Source organism: Myotis brandtii, unplaced genomic scaffold (genome assembly GCF_000412655.1).
Source record: "Myotis brandtii unplaced genomic scaffold, ASM41265v1 scaffold305, whole genome shotgun sequence".
Taxonomy (NCBI): Eukaryota; Metazoa; Chordata; class Mammalia; order Chiroptera; family Vespertilionidae; genus Myotis; species Myotis brandtii.
Genome location: NW_005361652.1, coordinates 2,552,860 through 2,567,466, shown reverse-complemented (window position 1 = coordinate 2,567,466; position 14,607 = coordinate 2,552,860). Strand labels below are relative to the sequence as shown.

At 37.6% G+C, this 14,607-nt stretch overlaps 1 protein-coding gene and 1 long non-coding RNA gene across 2 annotated transcripts in view; both read left to right on the top strand.

The window, feature by feature from the left end:
• IL1RAPL2 (interleukin 1 receptor accessory protein-like 2) overlaps positions 1 to 14,607 on the top strand; it is a 1,356,387-nt gene that overhangs the window by 198,421 nt on the left and 1,143,359 nt on the right. The gene's annotated exons all lie outside the window — the stretch shown is intronic.
• On the top strand, positions 4,394 to 14,477 carry LOC102244235. The gene is made up of 3 exons (XR_313785.2): positions 4,394 to 4,612; positions 11,410 to 11,412; positions 14,464 to 14,477. It is a non-coding gene; the product is annotated as an uncharacterized LOC102244235 (long non-coding RNA).

Here is a 14,607-nt window from a genome sequence, read left to right as displayed (position 1 = left end):
TTTTAATTATGATGTGTCTGGGCATGGGTCAGTTTGGATTATTCTTGTTTGTGGTTCTCTGTGCCTCCTGAACTTGTTTGACTTTTTCCTTTACCAGGTTAGGGAAGTTTTCTACCATTATTTCTTCAAACACCTTCTCTATTCCTTTCTTCCTTTCTGCCTCTTCTGGCACACCTGCTATTCGAATATTGTTACATTTCACATTGTCCCACAGCTCCCTTAAGCTATCCTCCAGTTTAATTGTTTTTTCTTTTTGGTTCTCTAATTGAGTGATATTTTCAACTCTGTCTTCTAATTCACTGATTTGATCATTAGCTTCTCCTAATCTGCTTTGTATTCCTTCCAATATCTTCTGTATTTGTGTTGTGTCATTCTTTATCTCATTCTTTATCTCTTTTTTGAGTTACTATATCTTTTTTCATACTGTTGAGCATTTTTAACATCATTACTCTGAACTCTGTTTCAGATAAATTACATACCTCTGCTTCATTTATCTCTTCTTCTGGCGAATTCTTTAGTTCTTTCATTTGGGGGTTGTTCCTTGTTTCCTCAGTTTGGTTGTCTGTTTAGATTCTTTATCTCATTCTTTATCTCTTTTTTGAGTTACTATATCTTTTTTCATACTGTTGAGCATTTTTAACATCATTACTCTGAACTCTGTTTCAGATAAATTACATACCTCTGCTTCATTTATCTCTTCTTCTGGCGAATTCTTTAGTTCTTTCATTTGGGGGTTGTTCCTTGTTTCCTCAGTTTGGTTGTCTGTTTAGATTTGTGATTATGTATTAGGTAGATCCTCTACACCTCTCAATCTCTAGTGCAGGACAGTGTTAACAGTTGTTTCTGACTAATTGGATCAGGCAAAGACTCAAAGCCTGCAGAGACCTACTCTGTCTACAGCAGTGGTTCTCAACCTTGGCTGCACATTAGAATCACCTGGGAATCTTTTTAAAATCCTGATTTCTGGGCCTCATCCTCCGGAAATTCTGTTTCTTTGTTATGGGGTGAGGCCACAACATTAGTAACAAAGAAACAGAATTTCCAGAGGATGAGGCCCAGAAATCAGGATTTTAAAAAGATTCCCAGGTGATTCTAATATGCAGCCAAGGTTAAGAACCACTGGTCTACAGACTAATAGGATTGTGACTTGAATTGCCCCCAGGCAATCATCCTCAGGTGTGGTGAGAGTTTTTTCAACAGGGTGGGGCTGTTACTTCTGCTAGGAGGCTAATTGTTACTTTTAATCTCTTAAGTGGCCTGAGGGCAAGGTGTTTTCCAATAGGGTGTGTCAACTGCCTTTCCCCCAGGCAAGGCAGATGTTTATGTGGGGAAGATGTCCTCTGCTGTGTGAGGGAATGACTCAGCCCCGGAAACTTGGGGTGCCTGCCTTCTGAGTCCCTAGTCCTGGGTTCTGCTCACACAGCTCCAGTCCACTTCACTCTCCCTCTCACATATCACAAGGTGGGTGGCTCCACAGGGAATTTTTGTGTGGGGGCCCTTCAAGAGGGTGCCTGAACTGTCAGCTGCCACTCCCTGGTAAACAACACCCCACTGCTTTTCATAGGAAGATGTTATGTGGGTACCCTCCTCAGATTTGGTGCTCTCTGCTGGGGATCCAAGCTTCGGGATTAGATCCCAGAGTTCTCAGTGGCACCCCCCCCCCGAACTTAGATATCTCTCCTGCACTTGAGTTGCTGTCTGTGGGTGCCCAGCTAGCCCTTTTATGCCTCCGCCCCTCCTACCAGTCTCTATGCTGTCTCCACCTTTGGTCCTTGGGTATCAGGGTTCTCTCCTGTGAGTTTTCTGTTGATTATTCAGGAAGCCTTTCCATATTTCAGTTGTAATTCCAGCTTGTTCCTGGGAGCATGTCCATGCAGCATCCTCCTAGGGTTGCTGTTCTTTTGATGATTGTTTTCTAGAGGATTTATCCAATGGTATCAATAGGGCATTAGAGTCCCCTACTTTGATTGTATTGCTGTCGATCTCTCTTTTGATATCTTCCAGAAGTTTTTATTATGTATTTGGGTGCTCCTGCATTGGGTGCATATATGTTTACCTGAGTTATATCCTCTTGTTGAATTGATCACTTTAGTATTATGAAGTGGCCTTTTTTATCTCCTGTTATGGCCTTCACTTTGATGTCTATTTTGTCATATATAAGTATTGCTACCCCAAGCATTTTTATTTTTTATTTTCATTTGCCTGATATTTTTTTTCAATCCCTTCATTTTCAGTCTGTGTGAGACCTTTATTCTGAGGTGGGTCTCTTATAGACAGATCTTCCTGCGTTTTACATTTCCTTTTCTGGTTGCCACTCTGCTTGTGTGTTTTTCTAATTGGTCTTCTAACTTGTTGATTTGGCCACCAGCTTTTCTAGTCTACTGCTGAAACCTGCCATTGTGTTCTTTATTGCAGCTATGTCATTTTTCATGCCCTCTTGTATCTTACACATGCTGGTGAATTTGTCTTCCAGACTTTTGAGTATCCTAATAAGCATTACTCTGAATTCTTTCTCTGACAAATTGCTTGCCTCAATTTCATTTATCTCCTTTTCTGATGATTCCTCCTTTTCTTTCATATGAGTTTTTTTTTTGGTCTTGCCATTTTTGCTGTTTCTTTGTGATTGTTTATGTATATTAAATCTAACTGCTATGCTACCCACATTTTTTGAATTTGTCTTATGTAGATGATTTGTGGGACCCAGTGGTGCAGTCTCTCAGGTCTTCTGAGCTGGGTATTCTAGGTATGCCCGCTACTTGAGATATTTGGGTTCTCTTAATATATTTGGGTCTTGAATTTTATTGTCCTGTTTGTGGATGGAGTCTCCTCTCACAGTGTCTGATTATGTGGCTTGCTCTCTACTACATCATGACAACCATTGTGGAGGTGCTGGCCGAATAGTACAAAATACAACATGACAAGGCATGACACAAAAGGATCAGAACATGAATGTACACAGGACACCTCTAATCCCACTAAAAGTGACCACCAGAAAGAATTAAGAAAGAAAAAAGAGTGCAAAAATGGTAGCGAGAATAGACAAAAAGTAAAGGAACGGGGAAAAAAAAAGACAGTATATCAGGAGAAAACAAACAACAACAAAAAAAACCTGAAAAGCTTAAACAAAAAATACCCAGAAAAAAGGTGGGGGGGGGATCTGTATAGGCAGAGCTTAAATACAGAAAATAAGGTTAAAGATTTGAATGAATACTGGATGGAACACACTTTATTATAGAGGAGGAAGAATGAGAATGAGTGGACGAGAAGAAAGAGAAAATAAATATTTTTATTTATTTATTTATTTATTTATTTATTTATTTGAAAAGGAGAATAGAGGAGAGAGCAGATATTCCTGAATTTAGAAAATTAAAGTAATTTAAAAATTAGGAGGAAAAAAGAGCAAGAGAGGAAAGGAGAGGAAAAGAAAAAAAAATGAGTAGCAAAGGAAGAGAAAAAGAAGGGGAAATGGAGTCAGAGTAGAGAAGAGGAAATTAGATATATGAATAAGCCAACAGTGACTACAATAACAACACATCAATAATGCAGATGAAGAAAATCAATTTTTTAAAAGGGGTGAAATGAAAAAAAAAGAGAAAAACTAAGGCAGGGAAAGGAAAAGATAAACAGGATGAAAAAATGAGAAGCAAGGAAGAATACATTAAAAAAATAACAATAAAAATAAAATAAATGATACTAAAAAAAAGTAAAATAAAAAAGTGATATTTGCTTCACCCATGTTCTAATGCTCCATGGGGACTGCTTTAGGATCCCACTCTTCTGTTCTGTCTGCCAGTTCTGGGTTTCCTGTTAGGTAGTTAAGTGCTGACCACTATCAGAAAATGTTTTTGGCTTTTAGCACCATGTTGAAGCTCCAAGTGATTCAGTGCTTCTCTGCTTTTTTCTGACACCACAACCCTTGGGTGCAAGCAGGCGGGAACGATTGCCCAATTTGCCTGTCTGGCAGCTGTCAAGTTTTTAAAAAACTATTTTTAAAGTATTACATATAGTATTACATATGTCTCCTTTTCTGCCATTAACCACTCTCTGGCCACCCCCACCCTCAGCAAAAGCCCTCACCCCGCTAGTGTCGATGTCCATTGGTTATGCTTATATGCATAAATACAAGTCCTTTGATTGATTTCTTTCCCCCTTCCTCCCCACCCCCGTCTTCCCACTGAGGTTTGGCAGTCTGTTCAATGCTTCTCTGTCTCTGGATCTATTTTTGTTCATCAGTTTATGTTGTTCATTATATTCCACAAATAAGTGAGATCATGTGATATTTATCTTTCTCTGACTGGCTTATTTCACTTAGCATAATGCTCTCCAGTTCCATCCATGCTGTTGCAAATGGTAAGAATTCCTTCTTTTTTACTGCAGTGTAGTATTCCATTGTGTAGACGTACCACAGTTTTTAACCCACTCATCTGCTGGTGGGCACGTAGGCTGATTCCGGATTTGTCTTTTTTAGGAAATCGAAGTTGGTGGCGGTCGGAAAGCTATTATCATCTTCGTCCCAGTTCCTCAACTCAAGTCTTTCCAGAAAATCCAGGTCCGGCTGGTACGCGAGCTGGAGAAGAAGTTCAGTGGGAAGCACGTGGTCTTCATCGCTCAGGTACCTGTGTGCCCTGGAAGGTTCTATGACGTGAACTCCGCTAAGATCATGTGTGTTTGGGCTGTGTGGGCACTTGGAGTGATTCAAGTAACCCTGTTGTGAATGTAGAGAAGCTAGTGTAGATGGTAGAGAGCCGGGGAAGGTGTGCTTGTGGCGGGTTAAAGGGGCAGAGTACACTGTTGCTATTAATGTTCAAATGGCAAAAACATAGTTGCTTAAAGAGGTGATCAAACGAAGGCACCTGAGCCAGGATTTTTCTGCCTGAGAATCAGTTGTTTTGTTGATGGATTCTTTTGCTGTGCAGAAGCTTTTTATTTTGATGTAGTCCCATTTTTTTTATTTTCTCCTTAGTTTCCATTTCCATGTATTGGTAAAGATATTTCTATGACATATGTCTGCTATTTTGCTGCCTATGTTTTCTTCTAAGATTTTTATGGCTTCCTGTCTTATGTTTATGTCCTTTTTCCATTTTGACTTTATTTTTGTGTATGGTGTAAATTGGAGGTGTAGTTTCATTTTTTTCATGTATCTGACCAATTTTCCCAACACCATTTATTGAAGAGACTGTCTTGACTCCATTGTATTCTCTTGCCTCCTTTGTCAAATATTAATTGAGCATAAAGTCTAGGGTCGATTTCTAGGTTCTCTGTTTGGTTCGATTGGTCTATATGTCTGTTCTTGTGCCAGTACCAGGCAGTTTGAGAACAGTGGCTGTTCTCAGGATTGCTGTGGCTATTTGGGGTCTTTTTTGTTCCATATGAATTTTGGAGAGTTTGTTCTAGGTCTGTGAAATATGCCATTGGTAGTTTAATGGGGATTGCATTAAATCTATAGATTGCTTTGGGTAGTATGGACATTTTAATGATGTTGATTCTACCAATCCATGAACACTGTTTATGTCTTCCATCTGTTTATGTCTTCCTCTATCTCTTTTTTCAGTGTCCTGTAGTTTTCCGCATACAGGTCTTTTACCTCCTTAGCTAAGTTTATTCCTAGGTATCTTAATTTTTTTGTTGCAATGGTAAATGGGATTGTTTTTTGTTTGTTTGTTTCCCTTTCTGTGAGTTCATTGTTGGTGTATAAAAAAGCCATAGATTTCTGGGTGTTAATGTAGTATCCTGCTACATTGCCAAATTCATTTATTAAAGCTAGTAGTTTTTTTTATGTAGTCTTTAGGGTTTTCTATGTACATTATCATGTCATCTGCAAATAATGACACTTTTACTTCTTCTTTTCCAATTTGGATGCCTTTTATTTCTTCCTCTTTTCTGATCGCTATGGCTAGCATTTCCAGTACTATGTTGAACAGGAGTGGTGAGAGTGGGCTTCCCTGTCTTGTTCCTGTTCTTAGGGGAAATGGTTTTAGTTTTTGCCCATTGAGTATTATGTTGTCTGTAGGTTTCTCATATATGGCTTTTATTATGTTGTATTATGATCCCTCTATTCCCATTTTGCTGCGAGTTTTTATCAAGAAAGGGTGTTGGATTTTGTCAAATTTTTTTCTGCATCAATTGATATAATTATGTGGTTTTAATCTCTCAATTTGTTTATGTGATTTATCATGTTTATTGATTTGCAGATATCGTACCATCCTTGCATCCCAGGAATAAATCCCACTTGGTCATGGTGTATGATTTTTGTAATGGCATGCTGGATCCTATTTGCTATGATTTTGTTGAGGACTTTAGCATAAATGTCCATCAGAGATATTGGCCTGTAATTCTCTTTTTTTGTAGTATCTTTTTCTGGTTTGGGGATTAGGGTAATGCTGGCTACGTAGAATGTGTTCCTTCCTCTTGAATATTTTGGAATAGTCTGAGGAGGATAGGTTTTAGTTCTTTGAATATTTGGTAAAAATCTCTTGTGAAGCCGTCTGGTCCAGGGCTTTTGTTTTCTGGAAGTTTTCTGATTACTGCTTCAATTTCCTCCAGAGTTACCAGCCTATTCAGATTTTTTTTTATTCTTCCTGATTGCGTTTTGGAAGGTCATATTTTTCTAGGAATATATCCACTTCTTCTAGGTTGACCAATTTGTTGAAATAGAGTTGCTCATAGTATTTTTTTTTTTATGATCCTTTGTATTTCTGTGGGTTCTGTTGTTATTTTGCCTCTTTCATTTCTGATTTTGTTTATTTGGGTTCAGTGTTCTTTTACTGATATGATTCTTTATAACTATAAATTGTTAGTGAATCTCTGGAATAAGCTATCTGTGGAAGATTATTGAGAAATGCTTTTATTTACAGGTGGTAACTATATGATCATCTGTAGAATAGGGGTGAGCAGGAAGGTTTAGCATCAAAAGGCGTTTCATTACATGGAAGCATTTTATAGGAAAGAAGGTATAATCCATTCTCAGGGAAAAGAAGTACCTGCTAGGGGGAAAATCTATATTTGTGAAGGATCATGCTGACTAAGCTTTGGAAAACATAGGATAAGGACTCAATCTTTGAGGAAAATCTGTATGAAATAAGAGATGAAGGACATTATAATCATCAGAATTCAGAAAGGCTTGGATTTAATCCTGTTCTAAACAACTGTCTTGAGACTGAACGATTTTTTTAAAAGCAAGAATTTATATGGGCCTGCATGAGTGTGGTTGTTTTCAAACATAGTCCTAAAATTTTTTGACCTTTTAACCATTGACTAGTATGGGTTTATGTCCCTTTACCTTGAATTTCATCTTTATGATGGCTTGACCAATAGAATACAGTGAAAGTGACAATGCCAGTTTCTGGGCCTATGTCTTAAGAAAGTGGCAACTGCTACCTCCTTTCTCATGGGAAACTCACTCTTATAATTTAGCTATCATGCTATAAATATGCCAAGAAGCTCATGGAAAGGCCCACATAGAGTCGAACCAAGGCCTATGGCCTACAGCCCTGGGTGAACTTCCAGCACTTACCAGTCATGTAAATGATGTAAATGAACCATCTTCAAAGTAGATCCTACAACCCCCAGTTGTGCCACTTCAGCTGACACTTATAGAGCAGAAACAAGCTGATCCTAACAAGACTTGCCAAAAAATTACAGATGTATGAGCAAAGTATATGATTATTATTGTTTGAAACAAATTAAGTGATGGAGTGGTGTTTTAGACAGTAATTGATAATAAGTACATTTGGGGAGATCATTTAGACCTGCTGAGCACTGAATAACTAAGAAAGATCTCAGTTCTCATAAAAGGGTCTTCAATTAGAAGTTCAAGACAAATTGTAGAAGCCCAAAATGACCTGGTGAATTGAAATAACACCAAAACAAATTCATCAACCAGAGTGAGCAATTATGGGTCCCAGGGAAATGTAGCAGTAAGGATTCAATTTAAGGTGAGTGGTTACAAGATATAAAAACTAAAAAGCAATCTTCAGATTCCAGGAGAGTAAAGTTAGAGCTGTGTGAGATGGCAAATGGCCTGTTTGAGAGCATAAGTAAAATAGGATAGGGTCAAAGACCAGGTCACCAGCATAGATTCGAGTGTCTGAGGCCCTTGAATATCTGGCTGCACCCTGGAATGTCTCCTCCTCAACCTGACTCTGGTTTGCAGTTTAACCTCTGCATTCCTAGGGGCTTGACACATACTATTTCAAGAGTCCCAGGGCTCTGAGGGTTTCAGTTTACACAAAGTGGTTGATATCCTTTTCAGTCCATGTATATGAGTTAAAAAGTTTTGAAATAGATGGAGGATAGAGTTAACATATTTCAAAACTGTTTGTCAAATATGGGACTAGAGTTGAAAGTGGGGTTTATTTATACAGATGTATAATTCTCCTCATTTTACATGCAATGTCAATTATTTATTTATTTTTATTTTTTAAAGGGGAAGAAATAAACTTGATTTACTTCAGTTCTATCATTCTGTGTAACCAACAATGCCAATTTTTTTATGAATTGTTTGTGAGGTGAGAATGAGTTGTTATGACTTAAAATCAGAGTTGAGGATAAAGGTCTAGAGAAGACTCATTCTTAGTTTGAAAAAGGTGGAATATATGTTCACTTAAGAGCTTTTGGGTCAAATCATCATGTCTAAAACCAGGGATTACATAATGAATGATACCACATCTGGTACCAGATATTTCTTGCCTTTGATGATAGTTCTTGCCTATTATTTTTAACAGATGAATATGTAGAATACATTAATACAACTAAGAAATGGGCAGTGTATAAATGCATAACTATGAACAAAAATGTTTTCATGTTTGATGGTGAGGTTTTCACATTTGATTAAATTAGGCCTTGGAGAATGCAATCACTTCATTTGTTATTAGTTCAGGAAAGCTGAGTGTTAGCTTGACAGGTGAAATGGCTGCTTAGATAGGAAAAGGCAATAGAACAGTGGTTCTCAACCTTGGCTGCACATTAGAATCACCTGAGAATCTTTTTAAAATCCTGATTTCTGGGCTTCATCCTCCGAAAATTCTGTTTCTTTGTTATGGGGTGAGGCCACAACATTAGTAACAAAGAAACAGAATTTCTGGAGGATGAGGCCCAGAAATCAGGATTTTAAAAAGATTCCCAGGTGATTCTAACGTGCAGCCAAGGTTGAAAACCACTGCAATAGAAGGTCCCAATTCTGAGAGTATTTTGGAACAATTGATGCTCCTGGGAAGTGAATGATACTTATGCTTTTCTGAGGCTTGGTCACCAGTATGGGTGCTATTCTAAATGGAGTACTCTACAGATTCCAGACATATGCCACATTCATTTTATCCAGATGATGAATGACTTATTGATAGTCCAGGCTTTGTACTATTTGTGACTCCAGTTCTTTTAATATCTATAATGTCATGGAAATGACACTGGGAGAGATATTATGAATGGTCACTATTCAGCCTTTTATTTTCAATGAAGCCAAAGAGCAATTGGGGGTGGGGGGAGGCGCCACAAGGTCAGCTTGAATAAAATATTACTTGAAGTCTGTATGTTGCCATTTTGGGATCTTGGGGAAAAAATAGAAACCAATTTGAACACTACCACATTTTGGATGGGTTTGCATTTGAGGAGCTCCAGAAAACTCCCACAAGTCCGATTCAGAAGTGTTTTCAGAAGATTGCCAGATTGTGCAGTGATGTTGGCAGGAGGAGAAACAACAAGCAGATGTTTTAGCAGAGAGGAGCCCATTCTGGGAATCTTTTCCTTGGCATTCAATGAGAGAGACTGGGAAGGAAGCTAGTTCAAAACAAAGATGAGAATGCCTGTCTTGGGCGTGCATCTGCCTAAAAATAAGCTTACAAATTTAAGAGTTCCAAGCCCCTAAAATAACTTTAGAAAGATATAGTCATTAATTAACCTCTTGAACTTCACATAAAAAACTCTCTGGCACTGGAACTAATCTTTTGACAACTTGCTGTTATTGTGGTAATAGTTTGCTTTGTTCTATTTATTTTTAACTTTCTACTTTCTGTACTTAATGCACTTTTAGAAAAACCTGGGTAGTTAGAAATTCATAGTTGCTTTCATCATTGACTGGTTGTATGATCTTTGATAAGTCCTTCATCTCTCTCTAGACTTCTTTTTTTCTCATATGTATGAGAAAGAAAATAAACTATATGGTATGTTAGCTCTATTCCAACTCTAGAGTCAATGATTTATTTGGACCTAAGCTATAAAATCATGGGTCAGAGAGACCAACATTTATAAACTTTCTCTTCATCTCTGACTACTGTTGAAAACGGGAGGATTATAGAATTCCTCAATAACTGACAGAATAACCCATTTAACAGAATGATGATGACAGAATTCTGAGGTCATAATTTGCATGCATATCACTGCTTGAAGACATATTTACTCAGTAAATATTCATTAGTTATAAATTATATACCACTTCAGCCAGAATTATATACCACAGTTTAAAGACCAGTTGAAAACCTACAAATATTACTTTAATATTACAAATATTACTTTAATTATACAATTATACTGGAGTTAATTGCTAAGAAGAAGAATTATGATGGGTGAACTTATCCTGTTGAAGAATAAGAAATAAGTGGTTAGAGTGAGTTCATAGAAGGCTTCCCCAAAAAAGATATATTCCCAAGCATTACAGGAACTGTGTGAAAGAAGTCCACACTAAAAGTTTGATTATAAAAAAAATAAAAATAAAAGTTTGATTATTAAACTAGTTTTTTCTCTGTTCCATGGTTTAAGACAATAAATTCTAGATCTTTACTATTTATCAAAAATAAGTTTAGGATAGAACAAGTAAATGGCTCATGGAGAACTATACCTGTGGTTAGAAAAATAATCACAAAGACCACATTATAACATAGCATTGGTGGGACATTGTCCATGCAAGGATTAATGTAAATGCATACTTAATTTTCATTTTCCATGATGATTTGTTAAGGTTTTGTGGATGCTTGTGAACTGAGCCCAGGAGTCCATATGGTGTAATTATTTAAAAAGTAGACTATTGAATGAGTACACCTGGGTTCAAATCCTGGGTCCTCAAACTTGCTAGCTGTGTAGTTTTAGATAAGTTATTTAACCTTTTTCTGAAAAATGTGAGAATTAAATTAGATAATCTATGGAAAGGGTTTAGTCCAGTGACTGGCACCTAGTGAAAGTCAATAAATGTTAGCTATTATTGCTGTTAGTATTTAAGACAAACAGTAATCACTGTCTCCTTCTTCATGTTTCTGGAAGTAATACATAAGAAATTTACCAAATAACCATTTCCCATTATACTTCTTACCCTAAATAATGGATGTCAAGTTGACCAATAAAAACAAACAAACAAAAAACACACCAAACAAACAAAGAAAATAGGAATGGGAGCTGCTGAGGCTTTTAGAAAAATGCCAGAGGGTCAGAGGACTAGAACAATTCCTGCTATAGTTTTGTGGGAGAAGAGGCCGAAAGCAATTCATAGGGAAGCTATAAATGTAAGTATTATTGTAATCTAACTTTAAAGTCATCTCAGTTGCTCACAATGTAAAATAATGTTGTTCTGGTAGTGGGAGAGAGAGAGAGAGAGAGAGACTGAGAGCTCTAATTGATCTTTAAAATATTTTTAATGGAGCTGCTTAAAGTAGGGTTCACTTGTTATGGCAGAGGCCCTAATATCCTTCCTTGAAATCATGGCTATAATTTAACTGTCTTAGTAGAAGCTTTGCATATGTCACGTCCTCAGTATATAATCACGTATGATGAGAATAATGATCTATTTGAGTCATATCATGTGGCTTAATGACAAATGTTACTATCCAAGACAATATTTAGCATTTTGTTTTGGTATGATTCTTGCTAGGCATGTTATGGAGTAATAGGCAGAACTTAGTTTTCTCCTTCAAAGCCAGTGTGGATGCATTTTCTTGCAATTTGTAGGCTCATAATTATCTATGTATTTTTGGCTGTACTACCAAAATGCTTCTCTTCAATGCTGATTGAACAGTTCTGTATTTCACTGTGAAACTCAGAGAGATATTTCTTTTGGAACTACTGCGCCCTAGTCCTTAAGATTTATGTATCTCCTTTGCTAACACATACCTGTTGATAAAATTATGGCCTTTCCATATGGATCACTGTCATCCATACCTTTGCTCATGTGCCCTACATATGTGTGGAATGGTTTCCCAAACCCTTGTAGCCTAGGTAATTCTATCCCATCAGTCAAGTCTGTCTCCTGCTACTTATCAACTATAGGACACACTCAACTTTTCTACTATAAGTTTATAATAAAATATAATTCCCTAGAACATCTACATTTTTGTGAGAGCCCCTCACCCTCCAGTCCTAGCACATAACTATACTTTAGGGAGATACTCAGTAAATATAAAATGACTTGAATTCTTTCCTTTGAAATAGTGCGGTATGAGAAGACTCAGTGGGAGATAAGAGGAAACAATGTACACAGAGCATTTGAATCATAATATCTCCACAATTATGTACATTTGGGGAGAAGAAGAGAAGCACATTTCAGATCCTTACTAGCCATATAAAGATAGGGCTGTCACTTTCTTCTGGTCAAAGACAAGTGTGGGCTCTTGAATAGTTGTCTTTGAGATACACTAGGGTTTGGGGATCAGTGCAAACAGTATTTGTAGCTTCTGAGTCTTTTCATTTGGTCATCACATCTCATGATAGCTAATATACTGATGAATCAGAAGGCCAGAAGAATTGATTTGACTTTATTGTCCAGTGAACTTATTTTTCATAAGTTTAAGAATGGCCGTTTAGAGGGTAAGTTTTCCTACAGATTCTGCATTCCTTGAACTAAAGTCTGGATCAAGAGCATAAACAATGTGACTGTATAAGTTGTGTTGGTTTTGACAGTGCTAGAAATGGCTCTAATGTGACAATGTAGGATACTAGAGGCCCAGTGCATGAAATTCATGCATGGAAGGAGGGATTCCCTCAGCCCGGCCTGCACCCTCTCACAATCCAAGACCCCCTCAGGGGATGTCTGACTGCTGGTTTTGGCCCGATCCCCGGCAGTCAGACATCCCTCTCGCAATCCAGAATGCTGCATGCACCAGTGACCATACTTTTCATACAGGTGAAAGGCATATCGCTGTTGTATGGGCAGCTACATATTTTTGCCCTGATCCTTCTGAGGCAGTAGTACCATTTTCCCCATGTTATGGGTGGAAAAACTGAAGCAGAGAGAAGTTAAGTAATTGGCTTTATTATAAGTGTCAGAATCAGGGCTGACTGCAAAATGTGCAAGCCAGAGTCCATGTATGTCATCACAGCATCGTCCTGTTTTTCCAGTGTTAGAGTAGTCTTGCCAGGTTTTAATTTTTAAATCTAAGAGACAGTTCCCAGTATATAGGAATGCATGTTCATCCACATGTAGAATAAACAGGATGTGGACAGTTTGGAGATTCTTCTGATGAATTAGGATTAAGCAGCCACAGATCTCTTTTTCAAATACTGCAGAAACCACCTTCCTTGTTCAACTGTGTATGGGATGTAGCCAAGGAGGGTTACTTTCAAATAAAAAATTGTGTAATGCAAACATGAGTTCCATTAGCTAATTGGTAGTATAACATGTTTGTTTCCCTTAAGCACATAGGAGCCAGATTATGATGTAGAAATGCTTGGTTTTAAAGCAAAATTGAGCATACTCCATTGTAGAGCCTGAATGATCACAAGGATAGAAAACCAGGACATATTCTAGAGCCTGCAACAAATCATTTAAACTTTAATTCCTATCTATTTATATAAAAACCCTGGGTGTAATGCTTGTCATGACCTAGGTTTGACCAACAGGAAGTCAGTCCTACAGTCAGCACGCCCTCTCCAAGCTGTTTCCCCCAAGGGCAAGGTTTGAGGGAGGAAAGGGCCCACAGAGCTTGGAGGCACTGAGTCCTGGGTCACTGTGGCAACGGCTGCGCCCTCCCCGAGCTATTTCCAGTGAGGGCAAGGTTTGAGGGAGGAAACTGCCCTTGGAGCATGGAGACATATCTTTATAAAGTTTTAATACATTATATTAGAAGTTGTGGTGGTACTGTTTTCCCCACAGCATCTACAGGAATTGCTGCAAATTTACTTCTTGGCAGAAGAACCTTTCATTCCCAATATAAATTACCAATTCCATTAAATGAAACTTCAATTTCTAGACTCAATATAAATAGTGAAGTTGCTAAAACCATTAAAAAGTCCCAACTTCTCATTATTGATGAATACACCATGGCATCCAGTCATGTATAAGCACCATAGACAGATTACTAAGAGAAATTATGAATTTGAATGTTGCATTTGGTGGGAAAGTTCTCCTTCTCAGAGGGGATTTTCGACAATGTCTCAGTATTGTACTGCATGCTATGCGATCAGCCATAGTACAAACCAGTTTAAAGTACTGTAATGTTTGGGGATGTTTAAGAAAGTTATTTCTTAAAACAAATATGAGGTCAGAGGATTCTGCTCATAGTGAGTGGTTAATAAAACTTGGAGATGGGAAACTTGATAGCAGTTTTCATTTAGGAATGGATATTATTGAAATCCTCTGTGAAATGATTTGTAATGGATCTGTTATTGAAGCTACCTTTGGAAATAGTA